This window comes from Pinus tabuliformis, chromosome J (genome assembly GCF_031772625.1).
Source record: "Pinus tabuliformis cultivar Carrire ecotype Pingquan chromosome J, CPIR1, whole genome shotgun sequence".
Taxonomy (NCBI): domain Eukaryota; kingdom Viridiplantae; phylum Streptophyta; class Pinopsida; order Pinales; family Pinaceae; genus Pinus; species Pinus tabuliformis.
Genome location: NC_142295.1, coordinates 968590631 through 968611034, shown reverse-complemented (window position 1 = coordinate 968611034; position 20404 = coordinate 968590631).

Below are 20404 nucleotides of genomic sequence, written 5' to 3'. Positions count from 1 at the left end.
GAAATGGATGAATTATTTGCAGTTACGATTTAGCTAACTTTTACCCTTATTTATGCAGGAAAAAAACAAACGAGACAATTGTTGTTCCCTAACGATGGAACAGCAAAAATGAACACATTGGTTGCGGACAAGGCTGAGGACGAATCAGGAGGATCAGCGCAAAAAAGGAAAATTGTCTGAAGTTAGCAATCAATTGTGAATCCCTCAGGATCGAGAGATCTTGAGGGATCACATTTATCTTTTACCCTTTCTGATTATAAAAGGAGACAATTGTAAGAAGAAAGGGAGGAATCTCTGTTATTGTTCGAATTGTAATTTTAATTACAGACTCTCGTTGTTGAGAGAACATGGTTATATTGTAATGCTACTTACATTCGATGATTAATATATAACTGAAGTTTTCGTTCCCTCACATTATCTGAAGTAGCTTAGTAGTGTTCGTTGGCGGCTGAGGGCCCAGCCTTTGGTGGATTTAAATGCTTTCTTGTGTTATATTTCTGATTCTCATAGAGTTTAGTTGGTTTGATAATTTCTTGTTTCTGTGAGTTTACTTTATTCACTATTCATTACTTTCTTGTATTGAAATAGTGTATGCTCTATTTATAATTTACAGTGTTGTCAATTGATTCGAGTTATGTTTATTACAGAGTAAATTATCTAGATAGTGAATCACATTGATGTAATCAACTGTAAAGAGTTTGATTATCGCTATTGGACTCTCAGATTGATATCGTTGCTATTTGGATTGTTTACTAGAGATTGAGTTTGACTTAGATTAAATCAGTTAAGAAGAGATGAGTTATTGCTACTGTACTCTCGGCTGATGATGTTGTTACTTGAATTGCTGTAAGATTTGATTTCAGTAGAGGATTGAGTTTTGATATTTCCTTTAATAATTGCAATTAGAGTTTATTAGATGCATCCATTTACTCTTGTATTAAAAGATCTATACTACAATTTAGGAAGCATTAATATCTGAATCTATAGCAGCCACATGCTATGTACACTCTTGAAATAAGAAGAATTTCCTGGGTTGATGATTAATGTGGGATATTTAGGAGTTTTAAAAGGCACCTTTTATCAACCAACAGTGCTCAGAAGTGGAATCACAATAGGAGATGACAGGGGGAGACAACCAGAAGATAGTACATGGGTTCACAAAGCTCCGATGAAGGAGGTTGAGTTTGATTTGGAGCATGCACATGAAACCTTCATGGAAGCTAAGAAGAGCTTTGTTGAGGCCTTCACCTCAGGAAGAAAGGATAAGCCTAAGTAGGAGATGGACCCCTCTATGCTCAAAACTTTATTAGAGACCTGTATGAAGTTACTGCGCAATAGTAAGGTTGTGAAATGGTTACAAGAACTCATTAATAGATGTGATGGAACCACACCAGGTGAGCCGCGTGTAGTACAAAAGATTTCCAAGCATAAAACAAGGACAGGATGGGAGATGAGACTGACCATGCAGATAGAAGAGTACAAAATGGATCAGGTTATTTTGGAACTATGTCAGATGAAAATGTCCTACCGAAGAAAACTTGGGAATGGCTGGGGAGACCCGCACTGCAATGGTCTCCGATTCAGCTAAGGATGACCAATCAGCAGAAGATCATCCCCATGGGGCGGCTGGAGGGGATGACTATGGATATTGAGGGAGTGAGCGTACTGGATGATTTTGAAGTAATAGAGATAGTGGATGATAGAAATCCCTATCCTACACTCCTAGGAATTGACTGGGCCACTGATATGAATGGGGTAATTAATCTAAAGAAGCAGAAGATGATCTTTGAGAATAAATCGCTACGCATAATAGTACCTCTAGATCCCATTGAGGGATCGCGCTATATGAAGCCAGTCTGCGATTATGAGAGTGATGATAATTTGGACTGTATCTATAAGATAACGGTGCGAGATCAATATTGGATGAATCCCACCTCGGATGGGCTTCTTACCTGGAATCATGAGAGTTCCTGCACTTTAGACTCCAATGAAGAGTTAGAACATTGGCAAAATCGGTTACATGAAGTGACTACGCTAAACTACAACATGATGACCTGATCGCTGTATTGTGTGTCCTCAGAGGTAATAAATCTGCCTACATATGATGGTTTGAATGAGGTAGATACCTTTTTAGATGCATTTGAAAGGGAGGTACCAGAAAAGAAGTGCTTCCAGGCATTGGACTAGGCATTGCATGCTACACCCGCAAGATGGTAGGGTACGCACAAGCGAAGCTTTGATGATTGGCGTGAATGTAGGAGAATGATGAGAACTTGCCTTGGGAAGCTGAAGATGTGAATGACAGACAAGTATGATGAGCAAGATGATTCGTGTGTGCATTTGGCCAAATGAACCTAGGCTTATGGAGAAAAGCCCCAACCTGAATGGGTGCACTTGTTCTATCACACCCTTGATATTGTCCCAATGAATTGGTATGTAGAAATCGAGCTCTACCATGGGACATGTGAATGGGATATCCTGTACGAGGGATTCATGATGACATTCAGTTTTGAGGACGAATTTGACAGTATTGATGAAGTGCTAGAAGAGGTGAAAGCAACAATCTTTAGGATACCGCAGGATCCTTTAGACCTTATTTAGCCTAAATAGGCTACTCAGCTGAGTCACGTGCTAGAATGTTATAATGTAACTGCTAAGGAAGAGGATGAGGATCCATGGAAGATTAACATTCTAGAAACAGAAGGTCACCGCGAGGTTAAAGGACCATAGATTGAGAACCCTAATATAACTGCGCCATTGAAAACAAAACAAGTAAACATTGGTACGGAGGAAAAACCCAAATTCACGAAGATTGGAGACTACTGGGACGACATGATGGTGGATAAGGTCATTGAATTGCTCTGTGAATACTAGGATTTATTCCCTACCAAGTTTACGGATCTCAAAGGGATAATCGGGGACCTAGGAATGATGAAGATTACATTGACGCCCAACACGAAGCTAGTTAAGTAGAGACCTTATCGTCTTAATCCAAAATATAAGGAAAAGGTTCACTTAGAGCTGGACAAGATGCTCATGGCAGGCATCATTGAGCTTGTGGAAGAATCTCACTAGGTAAGTCTAATGGTGGTATAGGAAAAGAAGCAGAAGGATGAAATAAGAATATGTGTGGATCTCAGAAAGTTGACTGGTGCTCGTGTACATGATCCTTTCCCAAATCCATTCACTGATGAAGTGTTGGACAATGTAGGTGGCCATGAAGCTTATTCTTCCACTGATGGGTTCTCTAGGTACCACTAGATCAAAATCACACTGGAGGACGGGAACAAGACAAGCTTCGCAACTAAGTGGGGTTGTTTTCAGTACACTGTAATGTCATTTGGGTTGAAGAATGCACCTGTAATCTTCTCGCACATAGTTGTTGCTGTGTTCAAGGAATTTATTCATAAGTTCCTAGAGGTATATTTCGATGACTGGACTGTGTTTGGGCTAGTTAAACACCATGTAACAAGCTTGCGCCTAACGGTAGATACCTGTTGAAGATACTAGATTGCGCTCAATCTCAAGAAGTGTTTGTTTTGTGTTCCTTTTGGGAACTTGTTAGGGCATATGGTTTGCAGACAGGGACTTATGGTAGACTTTTCAAAGATCGCGGTGACACTGAACTTGGAAGCGCCAAGGAGTGTGAAATAGTTGCGCGCTACCATGGGACATACAGGATATTACAAAAAGTTTATCAAAGGCTATGCCAAGATCACCGCACCTATGTAAAAATTGTTGAAGAAGGATGTCACATTCTGCTGGAATGATGACTATAAGAAGAGCTTGGATATATTGAAAGAAAAGATGGTCACCACGCAGATTCTAGTCTTCCCAGATTGGAAGAAGGAGTTTCATGTACATGTCGACGTGTCATGTATAGCGCTAGGAGCAATAATGACACAGGCTGGTAGAGAAGTCTTGGATCATCCTATTGCGTTTGTAAGCCGAAGATTATCCAAAGCGGAGAAGAACTATTCCACCACCAAGTGTGAAGGTCTAAACATGGTAAATGCACTCTATAAGTATAGGCACTACTTGTTGGGAGGCCATTTTAAGATGTATATAGATCACTCCATGCTAAAATACTTGGTCAATAAGCCTATGTTGGGGGGGAGAATCTGTAGATAACTCTTATTGTTCCAGGAATGATTTTGAAGTTATTGTGAAGCTTGGACGACTAAATGCAAGACCAGACCACCTGTTGCACATCGAAATAGGGGAGGAACCCACTAACGTGGAGGAGGGATTGCCTTATGCGCAACTATTTGTAGTGTGCATCACAGATGGTCATTTTGAGGATATAATACAATTCCTAATGACAGGTATTGCACTTGAAGGATACACTTTCCATCAAAAAAAGGAATTAGTGGTGCGTGCAGTAGATTTCTCTGTCATTGCTGGGAATTTGTACAAGATAAGGACTGATGAGACATTGCAATGGTATGTACCTGAGTTCGAAAGAAGAAGCATCCTCATGGATTCTCATGGGGGCATCATGAGAGGACATTATGCAGGGAGAGCGATTGCGCAGAAGATTCTACATAGAGGGTTGTGGTGGCCAACCCTCCATCAGGACTCAAAAGCATATTGCAAGGCATGTGATGTGTGTCAACGGACTGACAGACCATTGCGGAGGGATGAGATGCCTTTGAATCCTCAGATGACATTGCAACACTTTGAGAAATGGGTGATATACTTTGTGGGCTCCATTAAGCCCCAAGGAAAGATGGGAGCTAGGTACATTATCACCGCAATGGAGTATTTAACTCGTTGGGCAGAGGCGCAGCTTGTGAAGGATTGCATGAGTGCGATTGCCGTGAAGTTCCTCTTTGAGCATGTATTGACACAATTCAGGTGTCCGAAGATCTTAATGAGTGATTGCGATACACACTTCCTAAATGAGACAAATAGCGCATTGAAGGAAGAATTTCAAGTATACCACTAGAAGAGCACACCTTATCACCCGCAGGCTAACGGGACAGTGGAAGCGTTCAACAAGGTGCTCGAAAATGTTCTAACCAAGGTTTTCAATGCTTAGTGAAGTGATTAGGACCTACGAATACCTACAGTGTTGTGGGCTTATCGAACGACATGCAAATAGTTGACAAGACAAACCCCCTTCGGGCTTGTTTATGGCGTTGAAGCGGTAATGCCTATGGAATATATTGTGCCTAGTCTGTGCATAACAGCACTCACAGGTATGATGGATTGCGGAGCCCTAAAGGAGAGGCTCGCACATTTGGATGAACTGGGGGAAGAAAGATTTTTAGCTGGATTTCACCAACAGGTCCAAAAGTAGTGCGAAAAGGCATGGCATGATCGACATATTAAGCTGTGCACATTTAAGGTAAATGACGTGGTTTTTTTATATGGTAGTAAGTTTGATAAATTTCTAGGAAAATTCAGAATGCACTGGTTAGGGCCCTATATCATTAAGGAGATTACCGATGGAGGAGCGGTACAGCTGGTCAAATTAAATGGACAACCCTTCTTAGGAAAGGTGAATGGAAGTCGCTTGAAGCCATACATCGGCAGTTCGGCCATATGAATAAATGAAGGTAGCACAGTCTTAGCACTCTAGGTAGCTGAAAGGAGGTGCGAGACTATAAACTACACTGCTCGGGTTGGGGAGCTACGCAATTGGAGGATGGTGCGAAGCAAGGAAGTGTCACTAGGTTCGTGGCAGTGTGGAGGAAGCTACGCTACCTAGGGAGAAATCACACAAGTTGGCTGGAAAGTGATTGTTAAAGTCATTGTTCATGATTTGACGATAGAAGTGAGGCCAAATGGAGTGGGTGGCTGGCATTTAAGATGAAATTTATGCCTCAGATCCTTGAAAATTTGCCGCCAACCTGGCATTAATGAACCGATTTTGGGGGGGAACAATCGGATTTGAATTCAAAATTACCTATAAATTACAAGTGGTTGTCCAGCAAAAAACACTTGGCATTTTGAGAATTGGGTTGTTGCACTCTTAGGCATCTATGAACTGAGAATTCTTTGAGCTCCCGAGTTTGCAAACTTGCCAGAGACGACGCGAGCACTGTTAGAGAGCGTTATGTCAGCACCCGAAGAAGTTATAAATACAGAGAAAGTAGTAGAGTAACCAGCACAGGTAGTGGACATAGAAGTAGAAGTAGCTGCTCTGGAAGTGGCCGAAGTATTGGAAAAGGTCCCTAAATCACCGAGAACACCGAGACCAAAGCCAACCCCAACCAAGGAAACTGGGAAGGACAAGAAGGGCAAGCAGCCTGCCATGTCGGTGCATGCCTCACCAAGGTGAAACCCACCAAAACCCACTACATAGGAGAAGGGCAAGGCCATAAACTTAGAGCTAGAGGAGGAGGACATTGAAGACATCCCGATGGACAATGAGGATGTGGGAGCTGAAGTGGAGGAGGTTGAAGCCTAGGGTGCGGACCCTATTACACGGTTTCTAGAGTATGTCCCTCTGTGCAAGCCTAAGTCCAAGGTCCCAAAGGACATTGATGAGAGTAAAACTCCCCTGAAAACCCCTCTGATAACAAACAAAATTACTTTCAATGATTCGTGCTTGGCCCAAGTGCCAATAGTGAAGCTTGAAGACTAGGACTTGGTGGAACATGAGAAGTTCCCACACCTGGCAACTGAGAAGCTGATGCGCCACATCATAGATACAAATATGGGCATGACAACATTGGATCTGTGAAGGTGGATCAAGGGGGTAGAGAAGGCAAGGTTTCTTAACCTACTATAGATGTCGTACTACAACCACACCCTCGTGACAGTTTTGGTCATCAAGCAGCTATTGTACTCGGTGCATGATGGGTGTCTGTGGCTGGAGGAGCTGATACCGATCACAAATAGGTTAATTCACTAAATAACGCACTTGTGGTATACAGGTGAGAATCCGACGATGATATTTCGCGGCAAGGGTGGTGAACAGGCTCTCGTAGAGTCAACGAAGGAGAAATTTAAGTTGGTGAAGAAGTCCCGTGGGTACACTATCTATAGCATCTGTGACCTCACTGTGAAGGTAGCCATGCAGATCCTCACAGGGAAGGTGATGCAAAAGTGTCACTCTGACGAGGTGTCAATTCCTGTCGTTGCGCTCGTGTAGCAATGCACTAAAGGAGTCTAGTTTAACTGGTCAGACTACCTTCGTAGAGAGTTCTTAGCGAACTACCACAAAGCACAAGAACTCAGCAAGATGTTCCACTATGCATAGCTCTTACTGTCGATTGTGCTAGAAGTGTGGGAGCTACCAGAGGACAGCCAGTTCCCTTGAGTCACACCAGACCTCTATGAAGTAGCAAAGTACGCTTCATTGTGAGTGACCAAGGATGCACAGTGAGTTCGGGAAAGCAAGATCTTGATGGAGATGAATATTAGGATAGCCATCAATCACAAGCTGTGATTGTTGCCCACGGTGTATGCTAACCTACAGAGCTATGTTGAGTTCAAAGCCAATTTCCATCGAGTCTCCATCAAGGTGCGGAAGGACCCTGCGCAAAAGTGTTACAACTTACCATATCTGGCCATAGATTATGCCATCGATGCAGTGCTTGACCAATGGCCGGTGGAGTGGTACTCTAACATAGACTTGGAAATGGGTGGAAGTAAGTCCGCCATGTAGAATAAGAAGGAGGAGGCCAAGCTGAAGATGGCGCAACTGGTCAAGAAGAGGAAAAAGGAGGCCACTAAGAAGGCCTAGGCAGAACAGGTAGGAAAGCAGGCGAGAAAACAGACAGGAAGCATAGAGCGGGGCTCTGACAAAGGCACGAGGTCGCTTTCACCTGAGACCAAAAAGGAAGACATAGAACAACACGACACAGACCCTCAAGAGACATCCACTTGCATTAAGTGCCCAAGAGAGCTAAAGAAGGGAGGGTCAAGAAAGAAATCCAAGGTGACCAAGACCTCCCTGGACCCTATCATATTGATGGATGGTGACTTACATGATATCGGTGACACAGTCAGAGATGTCACACGGAGGCCTTGCAGCAATTTGAACAACAGAAGCAGAGCATCCTAGGGGCCATCCAAACTAGGTTGCAGGAGTTGCAGACCTGCGCAATGCAAGCTGGCACGGTGTCTACCAACTTGGCTATCAACACTTTAGAGGCTGCTGAATATGCTGTGCACGAAGGCTTCTCGTGCGATAGTGCTATCGGATGGAGTACTAACCATGGAAAATGAGGCTGACAGGCCCAGTGTTAGTGCCTTGAAGGGAGTTGGGCTGAGCTTGATAGTGCTTCCACGCAAAGCACTCCACCTCTTACAAGATGGAGTAATTGTAGAAATGAGGGCTCCAGAGCACCGCGCCCTCCAAGTGATCAGCAAACAATGGATCAACAATGAACATATGGCCCTAAAGAGAAATGTTTCCATCTTCGCTGAGACCGAGGAAACCAATCATAGCAAGAAGATTATGCAGGTCATTGAGGAGGCATGCAAAATGGTCCCAGAGCTGGCCATTCCATAGGAAGAGCTAGTCAAGGTCCGCATTCACAAGTTGGCCATAGGGGTGCTGACACTCAGATTGAGATGGCACGAGTTTAGCTAGATTTGAACCTACAAATTTCCAAGCTACTTTTGAGGGCCCAACCTTCCACATCGCCAGAAGTAAAGGAACAGCAGGTGACCACTGTCACAGAGGCAGGAGCGGCAATGGAAAGTGTAATAACAAACTGCACGTAGTTGTTCGATCAATCATTTAAGGTCCTAACAAGCTTGCAAGAGGACCCAAATATACATAGGGTGGAGAGAGAAGCGTGCAAGCTCCAATAGCGCTACGATGAAGTTAAGGGCACAACGCAAACCGTCACATTGACATAGAGGCTAGCCAAGTTGCAGGAGGCCAAGCAGCTGAAGGAACAAGTAGACACAACGCTGCACAAGGAAGCAGTGCTGAAGGCAAGACTAAAGCCCTGGCTAGAGGAAGCTTACACAATCATAGTAAATATTGAAGGCAAGCTTGTGACATTGCAAGCAACGCAACAAAAGCTTCAGGCTGACAGCATAGGAGTAGTAATTGAGAACACAGTGGAATATGTGAAGCAGGTGGTAGCTCAATGCATGGCCAAGGTTGCGGTCATACAGGTCGAGCTAGACGAGCTTCATGCAAAGATCTCCGTGCCTACTGAGTGACTCGAGGGTGACTCATGATGTTTGTGTTGGGGGCCTGTTGGGAGTGGGATCCCCCAAGGGCATTTTTGGGGCTAAAATCCCATGTTTGAGTCAAATTCTATAATAACATTGTAAAGGCTCTGCATTTTGTGTTTGCGAGGCGCAAAGATATTGTGTGTCATAAAGGGTAGTCCGCCCTTAGTTTTGTAAACTAAAGTCAGCGGTAAGAGATCTACCCATGATTCGTGGACCATGGGATTATATAAAATGAGCTAAGCTCTAAGTAGTTAGAGAGATACAATGATGAATAAGGTAAGAGAGTCATATCTCTAAAGTAAGAAGTCTAAGTCTTGGGTTGTAGCGTAGGTACATGATCTACAGCTGAGTGTGCTGAGGCCTAGGGTAGAAGTTTGTAGCTAATTGTGCGGACCCCTACAGCTGTGTGCGTAGGGAAAACAGAGTTTGTAAGAACTTGGAAGATATCAATAAAGAGAAATATTCGGCAATTCCCGTGTATTTGTCCTGTTATTACATATTGATATGTTATGTATGAATTTCCTTTATTATGCTTATGTGATGCGTGAATGAATGCAATTACATTGAATAATTGAACACAATTACGATTACCTATTTACACAGTGTTAACCGTTTTTATTTGATAAGATAAGCAAGTCTCTTAGAGTAATTTGGGAATTTGCATAGCACAGTGCCATAGCAGTGCGAAAGTACTTGAACAACAGGATAGGGCTGAGCAAAGCTTGATCACACCCTTTTGTGGAGGTATTGAGGATGAAATAAAGGGCTCATTGTGCAAGCCCTAAAACAAAGTGACCTACATGAAGGCAGGGACAGAGGGAATCAAACGACATCACAACCATACCAGGGTGTAGAAACTTGGTTCCAGCACCCCCCCCATACTGCTTCAGGTGAGACTTCAGTCCATGCTCCACGGGCTGATGTCGAAAGAGCCAGTAGTGTATGGATTTGTTTAGCTAATTAACACTGAATCTGGGTCAGGCCCCCTCAAGCAAACACCTCCCTTATGACTCTTGGACTACTGTCATGACTATTTGACTTCTCTATGGCCTTTTCAGTTCCTACATGACCTTTCACATTACATGAATAACTCTTGGACTTACACTTTATGTTATAGTTCTCCAATATAGAATTTTAAATAATCCACAAAATGATGTGGCACATGATGCCTCATGACATGACATGACACTATTGACTTGGACTGCATGATGACATGGCAATGTCAAGCCACTCTTTATTGTTGCTTTATTTGATAAATAGTGTATCCAATACTTCATCTTTGTAAGATATATGATTTTCTCTTTATAACAACCCTCCAAAGGGTTGTGAATCAATATGGAGTCTGCATGTAGTCTCGATCTTTGATCTTCCATTATATTATTTTCTTCAGCTCCATAGGTATCTTCTAGTATGATCTACTTCTCCATATAATTCATCATCATCCTACCATAGCATGAAAGAATAGTTGCAACTGAAATCCACTCATAAAAAGATGACATCGGTCTGATAAACCCCCAATCTAACATGTTTCATTAAATCACTTATTAGGGTTGGAATTGGTGACTAGTTGAGTTACTAACTCAAGGATTGCACAGTTCTAGAGGCCAAGGTTTGGAACTAAGGCTTGAGACTATGCAATGAATAGTTTAGGATGGCCAGGGTCAAAGGATTGCACAATTGTGGGACTCAAGAGATCAGGCTGGAGCCTTGATCCTTGAGACTGCAAAATGCATATTTATGGAGGTTTTGATACAAGGACTGCATAATTGAGGCACTCAAGGGCTCAATCTAGAGGCTTGAGGCTTAAGACTATGCAGTACGCAGTTTTGAAGGCTTAGGATGAGTAACTACACAGTTGAGTAACCCAAAAGGTTAAGCTTGAGGCTTGAAGTTCCCAATGTGCATTTCAGATAGGAGAATAGGCTGGGAGATTACGCAGTTGAGGGATTGAATTTTCCCAATGCATATTTTTAGAGGTATATAGGCCAAGTGTTTGTGCAACTATTTAGTTCAAGAGTTTAAGTTTGAGGCTTGATGCTTGAGACAACACAGTGCACAAAGAAGGCTAGCTAGAGGCAATGATTGCGTAGTTATAGAGCTTAGGGAATGGGCTTGAGCACTAGGATTGCGCAGTGTTCATTTCTTGGAGGAAGAAGCTCACATTGTGTAGTTCCAAGAGGAAAGTATATTGTTTGAGGACTAAGACTATGTAGTGTGCAGTCCAAGAGGGTTGAATGAGGTTGAGAGGCCCGGTCGGGGAAGTTTTCCTAGTTTTGACTAAGTGTTGAATTAGTGAGATAAAGTTGAATGAAATAAAGACTTGAACATGATCACATACTTAGTTCACTTAACGGAACAACACATAACACATAGAACACATTAATAACATTCTTTCCTCAATGCGACAACATTGTGACAACTCACTCCAAGTGCAACACTAAAGATACACTTTGTGACGATAGAGACGACACTTATGCGACACGGATTGAAACTTTGGAAATGAGTGTGATACATGTTTACATGATAAGAAAGACTAATTAACACAAATATTACCCCTTGAAAGAACCATAACTATATTTATTATAATATGTGACTCTTAACATGCTAAAAGATGACACTAGTGATATGAAGAGAAAAATGTGAACGACACTTATGATAGATGAACGACAGGGAAGACGACACATACCAGAGAAAATATAACATGAAAATGCCACTTAGTAAGGTGAAATAAAGTAAAATATAGAGTTTTAAACATGAATACGACTTGTAAGCGAAGGTGTGCAAAAGTGGCAGTCTGGAAAAATCATCAATATAAAAGTACAAATACCACAAAAAGTAAGAGACTGTCAATAACAATGCACATTAATTGTCAACATGGGTTTCACATTGCAGATGCACTCTCTTGATGGACTTTTCCATGCCTCTTCAAGCTTGTGTGAAGGAATCCATTCATGAATGCATTGTGGACTAGGCTTGTGTGAGAAGGTGGCTTCGACACTTACGATCCGAAAGAAAGCTCAAAGACTTAACACAACAACAACTGACCAAAAGTCACTATGCAATGACCTATCACAAGATCCACAATAGGCTCCAAAATCCAAGTGTAGACCAAAATTTGGAGGGTGTTTGTCATAGTGACAACATGATACGAAATTTGAAAAAAGACTAAATGAAAACCTTTGAAAAATGTTCCATAAACTATTATGGATATTCCATTGGATAGTTCACCATAGTAGATTCGATAAAATTATACTTAAGAGTTCCAAAATATACACTATTATAGTTTTATATCTCTTTAGACTTATAGATCTATAGATTAATGTAAATAGTGCATGCATGCAGATTAAAATTATGTATAAAACAGTGAACAACAAAATAAAATCTCACATACACATTTGACACATGCCAGAACCTCAGAAACCCTTTCGAGAGAGTAAACATAGCAAGAAGGTGAGGCTACTCCATCGTCTTTCTTTGAATGGAAATATGGTTGTGAGTATAAAGAAGTATGGAATGTGGTCGATGGGTTGCTATAGTGTACAAATCCTCAATCTGTTATACCTCCTATCCCTCTTGGATATTCTTTCCCAATCCTGAACAAATTCACTTAAAAGAATAGAACTCATTTTACTCATAATGGCCCAGTTATAACACATCCTAATAGCCTACTAGTTGTTAAGTTTGACTACCTCAACTCTTAACCATATTTAAAATATAGAATATTATATATTCTTCTACATCATAGTCACGTTGCTAGGCCCTTTTTCATTAATAATAGGGGTTAATGTGGCATCCTCTTGAATCATGGTGGTCAAAACAGGAAGGTCAACTTCTGAGTGGCATAACTTTCACATATGAACTCTGATTGATGTGCTTATTGCATTGTTGGAAAGGTTTATGTGTGTGGAATAGGAAAATAAGGTGTCATGATAAAGAGCCAAATTTCCCCCCCCAAATAAATTTCATTTGATGCCTCATAATGCTCCTAGAAGGTTCTAGACCCAAATTTGCCAAACTTGGTCTCTTTAGTAAAAATTGTCCTGAGAATTGATTCCTCTAAGTTTTTCACTCTTGAAGCATCAAAATGGATGAAAAAAATACTAATGATCCAATATGGATCACATATCTCTATTTTTGGAGGATTTTGGTCCCCAAAAGCTTCTACTAAATGAGGTGAGGAAATTTTTCCTCCACCTTCTCTCTGGTGTGCCATTTAGCTTTTTCTTGAAGTTATCCTTTCAACCCAATCTACCAAAGGTCATGTTGATTCTATATTATAGTTCTAAACCTATTCTGAAAATTTTTATCTTCTATCAACTTTGCATGAGCATCTAGTGTCAAATCCTCCACAGAAGCTAGGGTTTGTTCCTCTTCCTAATCTAACATGGAAGGCTCATAGAGTTTTAGATTCTCTACATCCACAACTAACTAAATGTGCATATATGGTGGTAAACTAAGTCAATAAGCATTATCACCCGCATTTTCTAGTATCTTAAAGGGACGATACCTTAGAGCCTTTATTCTCTTACTAGGCCCCTCTAACCTCTCCTTATTCAACCTTAGTCATACTATGTCTTCCACCTTGAATGATTTATTTGTTCTATGTTGATCATGCATGGCCTTATGTTTTTCCTATGAATTTTTCAGTGTCTCATGTACCTATATATGGATCTGCCTAATGTTCTCTATAAATTTTCATCCCTCATTGTGCCTCTTGTAAGATCTTCTCTCACTCATCCTTGTTTCCCATATACAATCTCCAAAGGTGAAGGAAAAAAATATCCAAAACAATTTTAAAATAGGGGATTTCCTATAGAATTGTGGACTTCTATGTTGTAAGAATGTTGTATATATAACATATTTTCATCTCAACTCTTCGGATGCTTCTAGTTGTATCCCCTTAGAAGCGACACTAAAGTCTTGTTGACTACTTATTTTCCCATTTGTTTGCAGATGGAATTTTGTAGATCTCTTCAACTTTGTGTCCATCTTACCCCACAGTGCACTAAGTCCAGAATGCACTAAGAAAGATTGCGTCCCTATATAAAATGATGCTCCTTGGTATCCCAAAGTACAACAAAACCTATCCAAAGAATAAGTTTGTTTCTTCGTTCCCACTAATGATCTTCTTACAGGGCATCAAAATAGACATCTAGCTAAACTTGCCAACTACCACGAATAGGTAGTCATGTATGTTGGGTAGGGTCCCCCTAGGTCAAATTTTTGTTAAAGTTTTGTAAATAACCCATATTTTGAGGAGCATAAAGCACTTTGCACAGTGTTTTAGGAGTCATAGGGGCTCTAAGGCAGGTCAAAGCCACTTATTTTTTAAAAGAATGGGATTAATTTGCATATTTTGAGTTTCTCCCATGGTTTTCGAACCATGGTATTGTAAGAGGAAAGATATATATTGAGGGTCATATTAGTAAGTCAAAATCATTTTATGATCAATTTTCTTGTGTTTTGAGTTTGTAATTATCATATATTTCTAGGTTCAATTGAAGGGGAAGGCTCCTACAGCTATCTGCATGGAGTCCTTAGTAATTTTGCAGTTGTGTGCATAGGGTAAGAAAGATTGTTATTGAGAAGATCTGAAGATAATAAAGAAGATTTTGAAGGAAGATCTATGTAATTACATTTTGTGCTTTATTTTATGCAATTATTGTTTACTTTTGTGTTGTGCAAGTAAAATATAAGGTTAGAATTGATGTGAATCTTGTTACAATTAATTACAGTTAAGGTCTATTGATTTATCCATAGTAAATAGGGTTTTAAATCTACGAATTAGTCTTTTTGTATGAATAGATCGGATTCAGTATAATATTAAGTAAGATCGCGTAGCATCAGAATAGATCTATATGTAAGACTAAGTCAAGAGCAACACTCCATATCCTTCTAGATGCAGAAACCTGGTGTTGGATTGAGGGGCTCAGAACCAGGTTCAGAGTTAGCTACACTAACCAACAAAACCCTATACCACCTGCCCTTTTGGCAACGATCTACTCATGCAGACCACAGTCTCACCCGAGGCAATATTGGGGGATGCTGGAACTAGGTTTCCACATCCAGAAGGATATGGAGTGTGGATATTGACTTATTCTTACTTACAGATCTATTCCTATGCTATGTGATCTTAATTAATATTATATCGAATCTAATCTATTATATTGAAAATAGCAACAAGAAATGATAAAAATAGAATCCAGAAATTCTAGTTTAATTTGTCCTTGAATTAAACTGAGAATTAAAATTGAATTTTATTCTCATAGCAACTTGTAATAGTTCAATAGAGTGAGTTGAATTAGTTAACTTAGGAATTTCGAGCTGGAAGTCTTTCTGAAGTCATGTATATGTTCTCCTTATATTATAGGGTTCCAGGATGAGTTAAGTATGAGTTGTAATTAGTTAACTCAATTTATTGAGTTAAGTCCATTTAAATTAGTTCCAAATTGTTTGAGGAACTAATAGTGAGTTAACAGTCAGCTGATGCATTATTGCACTCAACTAGTGCTACTCCAGTTAACTAAATATTCCCTCATCAGAAACTCATGCATGTTGATTATGAGAAAGACCCAGTTGAGACTAGAGTGCGGGGACAGTGTACTATTTGTTTTAGATTTTTCTAAGTTGCACTGATAGTGCATGCACTCAGGAACTAAGGAATTTCCCTTTAAGTATGGGAAAATTCTCTCAAGAATTGTGTAAAGAATTAGAAGCTTGGAGTGTTGGAAATTTGACTAAGTATTGGATAAAGGAAGTCATCATGTGGAGGATAGGAAATACTTGTGCAGATTAAGCTCAAGGTTGAGTAGAGCATATTATATTTATCCAAATTTTTTGTCCAAGGGCGCAAGGAAATAGGAAGCTCGGAGAGCAGAGAAGAGGCCTGGATTTGGCTTGATAGTTCTTGTGAGATGGAATATTGATTTTACTAAGTGATGGGATTGTTCTTGAGAGAGAAAGCATTGTAATATCATCTTGATTTTCCGATATCTACATACAGATAGTGGGGTTTTGAGTTGTGGCTTTCCCCAGATATTTATTGTGTTATGTGCCATTGATGTTCTTCCTCTTGCTGATTATTATTTTACTCGATCTTTATGGGCTTTCACTGTAAATATTAGAAGTATATTCTTGTCTCTTATTTTATTAGATTACATGATCTTGTGAATCTACACGATTTTCTACATGGTATCAGAGCAAGATTGATTTTTGGGCCGCGAGTTTGCAGAGAAGATCTGAAAATTTTTGTGACAATTTTTTAGAAAAAAATAGTAGATATTGATTCCTTACGAAAAAATACCCAAATTCAAAAAAAAAATCGGCCGAATCAAAGTTCGAATGAGGGAGATATCGCTAATTTAAAATTAGCTCTTTTTCCAGAAAATTCCATGACAGTGGGACAAAGGAAGATATGGTGAGTCTTGCTCTTCTTGGACTCCCAAAGAGTTGGCATAGTTATCAGAAATCTGTCAATGGTTGGGAGAATCTACCATATTGGGAATGACTATGGTTGGATTTGATGTTGGATGAGATTAGGAGGAACACCAGAGATAGGACCTCTTCCAAAGAAGTGGAAGAGGATTTTGCCTTAGCTAGTAAGGTAAAGTGAGCTAAGGGAAATAAGTCCCAAGGCTAGGAGGGTGGAAAGAAGATGGACTTGATGAAGGTAAAGTGTTTTCACTGTCACGAGCATGGACACTATGCTAATGATTTCCCACAGAATAAATCAAGCAAGAAGGAGCCGATAGTAGAAACAGTAGGTGAGGCTCTAGCTTCACAATTTGAACTTGATTTCACTCTCATTGCATGCATGGCTAGCACTGCCACGGGAGGTGTGTGGTATCTTGACAACAGTGCCTCATTCCATATGACAGGGAATACAGATCTCTTTAGTGATTTTGAAGAGAAAGATCTCAAGCAGAGCATAGATTTTGGACATGACGAGAGGTATAGAGCTATTGGGATCAAGTACGGTTACCTTTCAGAGGGAGTCTGTCCCCCCTCTAAGGATCACAGATGTGATGTATGTTCCAGGACTAAAGAAGAATCTTGTTTTAGTCGTGGTATTGGAAGATCATGGCTATGATGTGGTTTTTAGTAAGGGAAAGGTTTTCCTTAGACACATCACCATGGGATAGGTGAAACGGATCGTGCATGAGTCAAAAACCTATATGCTCTTGAGGTTCAAGATGCATGCAAAGACTTGAGGAGAAAGGAAAAGGTTAGAGACTTGGTGGTTGAGATGGAGAGTAGATTACTTCTCAACATGCAACCCTAGAAGATGCCTCTGTAGCAACTTCATGAATTTTTGGAGCAGCCATAACTAGAGAAGCTGAGAGGAGACAGAGTGGATACATCCACTCAGGCAGAGAAGAAGCAATCTCAAACTATTTTGGAGCAACCATAATTGGAGAATCTGAGAGGAGACTGAGTGGAGGCATCTGTTCATGCAAATACCTCTAGTAGGGGGAAATTTTGAGCCTAGTGGGAAGAGGGATCACATGAAATCATACCTCTAGGTGTGAGGTGGGGCAATTTGAAGTGATAGTCCCAACATGGCTAAAATTGGGTAGGGTCCATTGAGTGGTTTTATCTCATGGATCATACCTTGCTACAGGAGCCCAAAGTACATAGTAGTGGGAGGAATCAGTGGGATTGATGCAATAAGAGATCAAATTGACAGAGGCTAGATCAGTCAGATACTCAAGGAGTGTAGAGAGGGTTGAAAACAAGTGCAGAAAGGCAGAGTCAACAGAAGTGCAAAGTTTTTGGTCAAAAGAGGCAATAGTAGTCAGAGACTTTGATGATAGAGGCATCATTCTGATTTAGGTTGGAATTTTTTTTTGTTTCTGGAGTTGTTGGAGCAACAACACAAGAGATAAGTGTTGCATGAAGAACATTCCAAAGGTTCAGGATCAGGATCAAATTGAATTCCTTTCTTGTTGAGAGGGAGTATTGAAAATAGCAACAAGAAATGATAAAAATAGAATCCAAAAATTCCAATTTAATTTGTCCTTGAATTAAACTGATAATTCAAATCAATTTTTATTCTCATAGCAACTTGTAATAGTTAACTAGAGTGAGTTGACTTAGTTAACTTAGGAATTTCGAGTTGGAAGTCTTTTTGAAGTCATGTATATGTTCTCTCTATATTATAGGGGTCTAGGATGTGTTAAGTATGAGTTGTAATTAGTTAACTCAATTTATTGAGTTAAGTCCAGTTAAATTAGTTCAAAATTGTTTGAGGAACTAGTAGTGAGTTAACAGTCAGTTGATGCATCAATGCACTCAACTAGTGCTACTCTAGTTAGCTAAATATTACCTCATCAGAAAATCATGCATGTCGATTCTGAGAAAGACCCGGTTGATACTAGAGTGCAGGGACAATGTACTTTTTGTTTTATATTTTTCTAAGTTGCATTGATAGTGCATGCATTCAGGAACTGAGGAATTTCCCTTTAAATATGGTCTAATTCTATCAGGAATTGTGCAAAGAATTAGAATCTTGGAGGCTTGGAAATTTGGCTAAGTATTGGCCAAAGGAAGTCATCAGGTGGAGGATAGGAAATACTTGTGCAAGTTAAGCTCAAGGTTGAGTAGAGCATATTGTATTTATCCAAATTCTTTGACCAAGGGCACAAGGAAATAGGAGGCTTGGAGAGAAGAGAAGAGGCATGGATTTGTCTTGAGCTTTCTTGTGAGATGGGAGATTGATTTTACTGAGTGTTAGGATTGTTCTTGAGAGAACAAGCATTGTAATCTCATCTTGATTTTCTGATATATACAATACATATTTTGGGGTTTTGAGTTGCAGATTTCCCCGGATATTTATTGTGTTATGTGCCATTGATGTTCTTCCTCTTGTTGATTATTTTTTTTCTAGATCTTTATGGGATTCTGTTGTAAAGAGTAGAAGTAGATTATTGTCTCTTGTTTTAGTAGATTACATAAGCTTATGAATCTACAATATTTTCTCCATATTCATACAAAAAGACTAATTCACAAATCTAAAACCCTATTTACTATGCATCAATTAATGGATCTTAATTGTAGTTAACTGTAACAACATTCATACATCAATTCTAACCTTATCTTTTACTTGCGCAACACAAAAGTAAAAAGTAATTGCATAAAATAAAGTACAACATGTAAGTACATAGATCTACCTTCAAAATATTCTTTATTATCTTTAGATCTTCTCAATTACATATTTCTTATCCTATGCACACAGTTGTAGACTTACCAAGGTCTTTGCACACACAGTTGCAGGAGCCTTCCCCTTCGCTAGAACCTAGAAATATATGACAATTACAGACTCAAAGTGTGAGAAAATTTATCATAACATGCCTTTGATTTACTAAGACGACCCTTTATAAATCTTTTGCCTCTTACAATACCATGGTCTGCAAACCATGGGTGGAACTCAAAATATGAAAATTAATCCCATCCTTTTACAAAATAAGGGGCTTTGACCCACCCTAAATCCCCTATGACTCCTAAAACACTAAGTGAAGCACTTTACACTCCTCAAAATGTGTGTTCTTTACAAAACTTTTAAAAAAACTTTGACCTAGGATGACCCTACCCAATAGGCCCCTTACACAAAGATGTGACTTGTCCCATGTCACTCAGTTGGTATGTCCTGAATCTTTTCTTTGAGACCGATGTATGAATCCTTCAAAGGTTGAAGCTTCTCTACACTGTGTTGCGGCTTGTCATACTTCCTCTACCAGCTTCTCTATCGTCAACCCTATTGTCGCTAGACCAATGGTTCTTTACATCTGTCTTATGTTATTCAACTTGCCTTCCACTATTTGTGAGAGTTGAATGGCTTCCTCGACCCATGGTTGCGTCCATGCTGAAATAATTTGTTTCTTTCACCACAAAAGTGGTCTTACTCCTTTCTTCTGACGCGGTCATAATCTAATGGTACCCTCAAAAACGATTTGTAAAGGAGTAGGCCTCCTATCCTCCCACATTATCCAAAAATTCATCAGTGAATGGTGTTGGGAATGGGTCATGTGCACGTGCATCATTCAACTTTCTTAAATCGACACAAAGCCTTATTTCTCCCTTAGTATTTTTCTCTTGCACTACCATCGGGCTCATCCATTCAGATTCCACAAGTTCAATTATTCCAGATGTGACCATCTTCTAAAGCTCCTCCTTCACATTCTCTTCATATTTTGGGTTGAGCCTATATGGTCATTGTTTTATGGGTTTCGCATCTGGCTTTAAAGCGATCTTCATTATG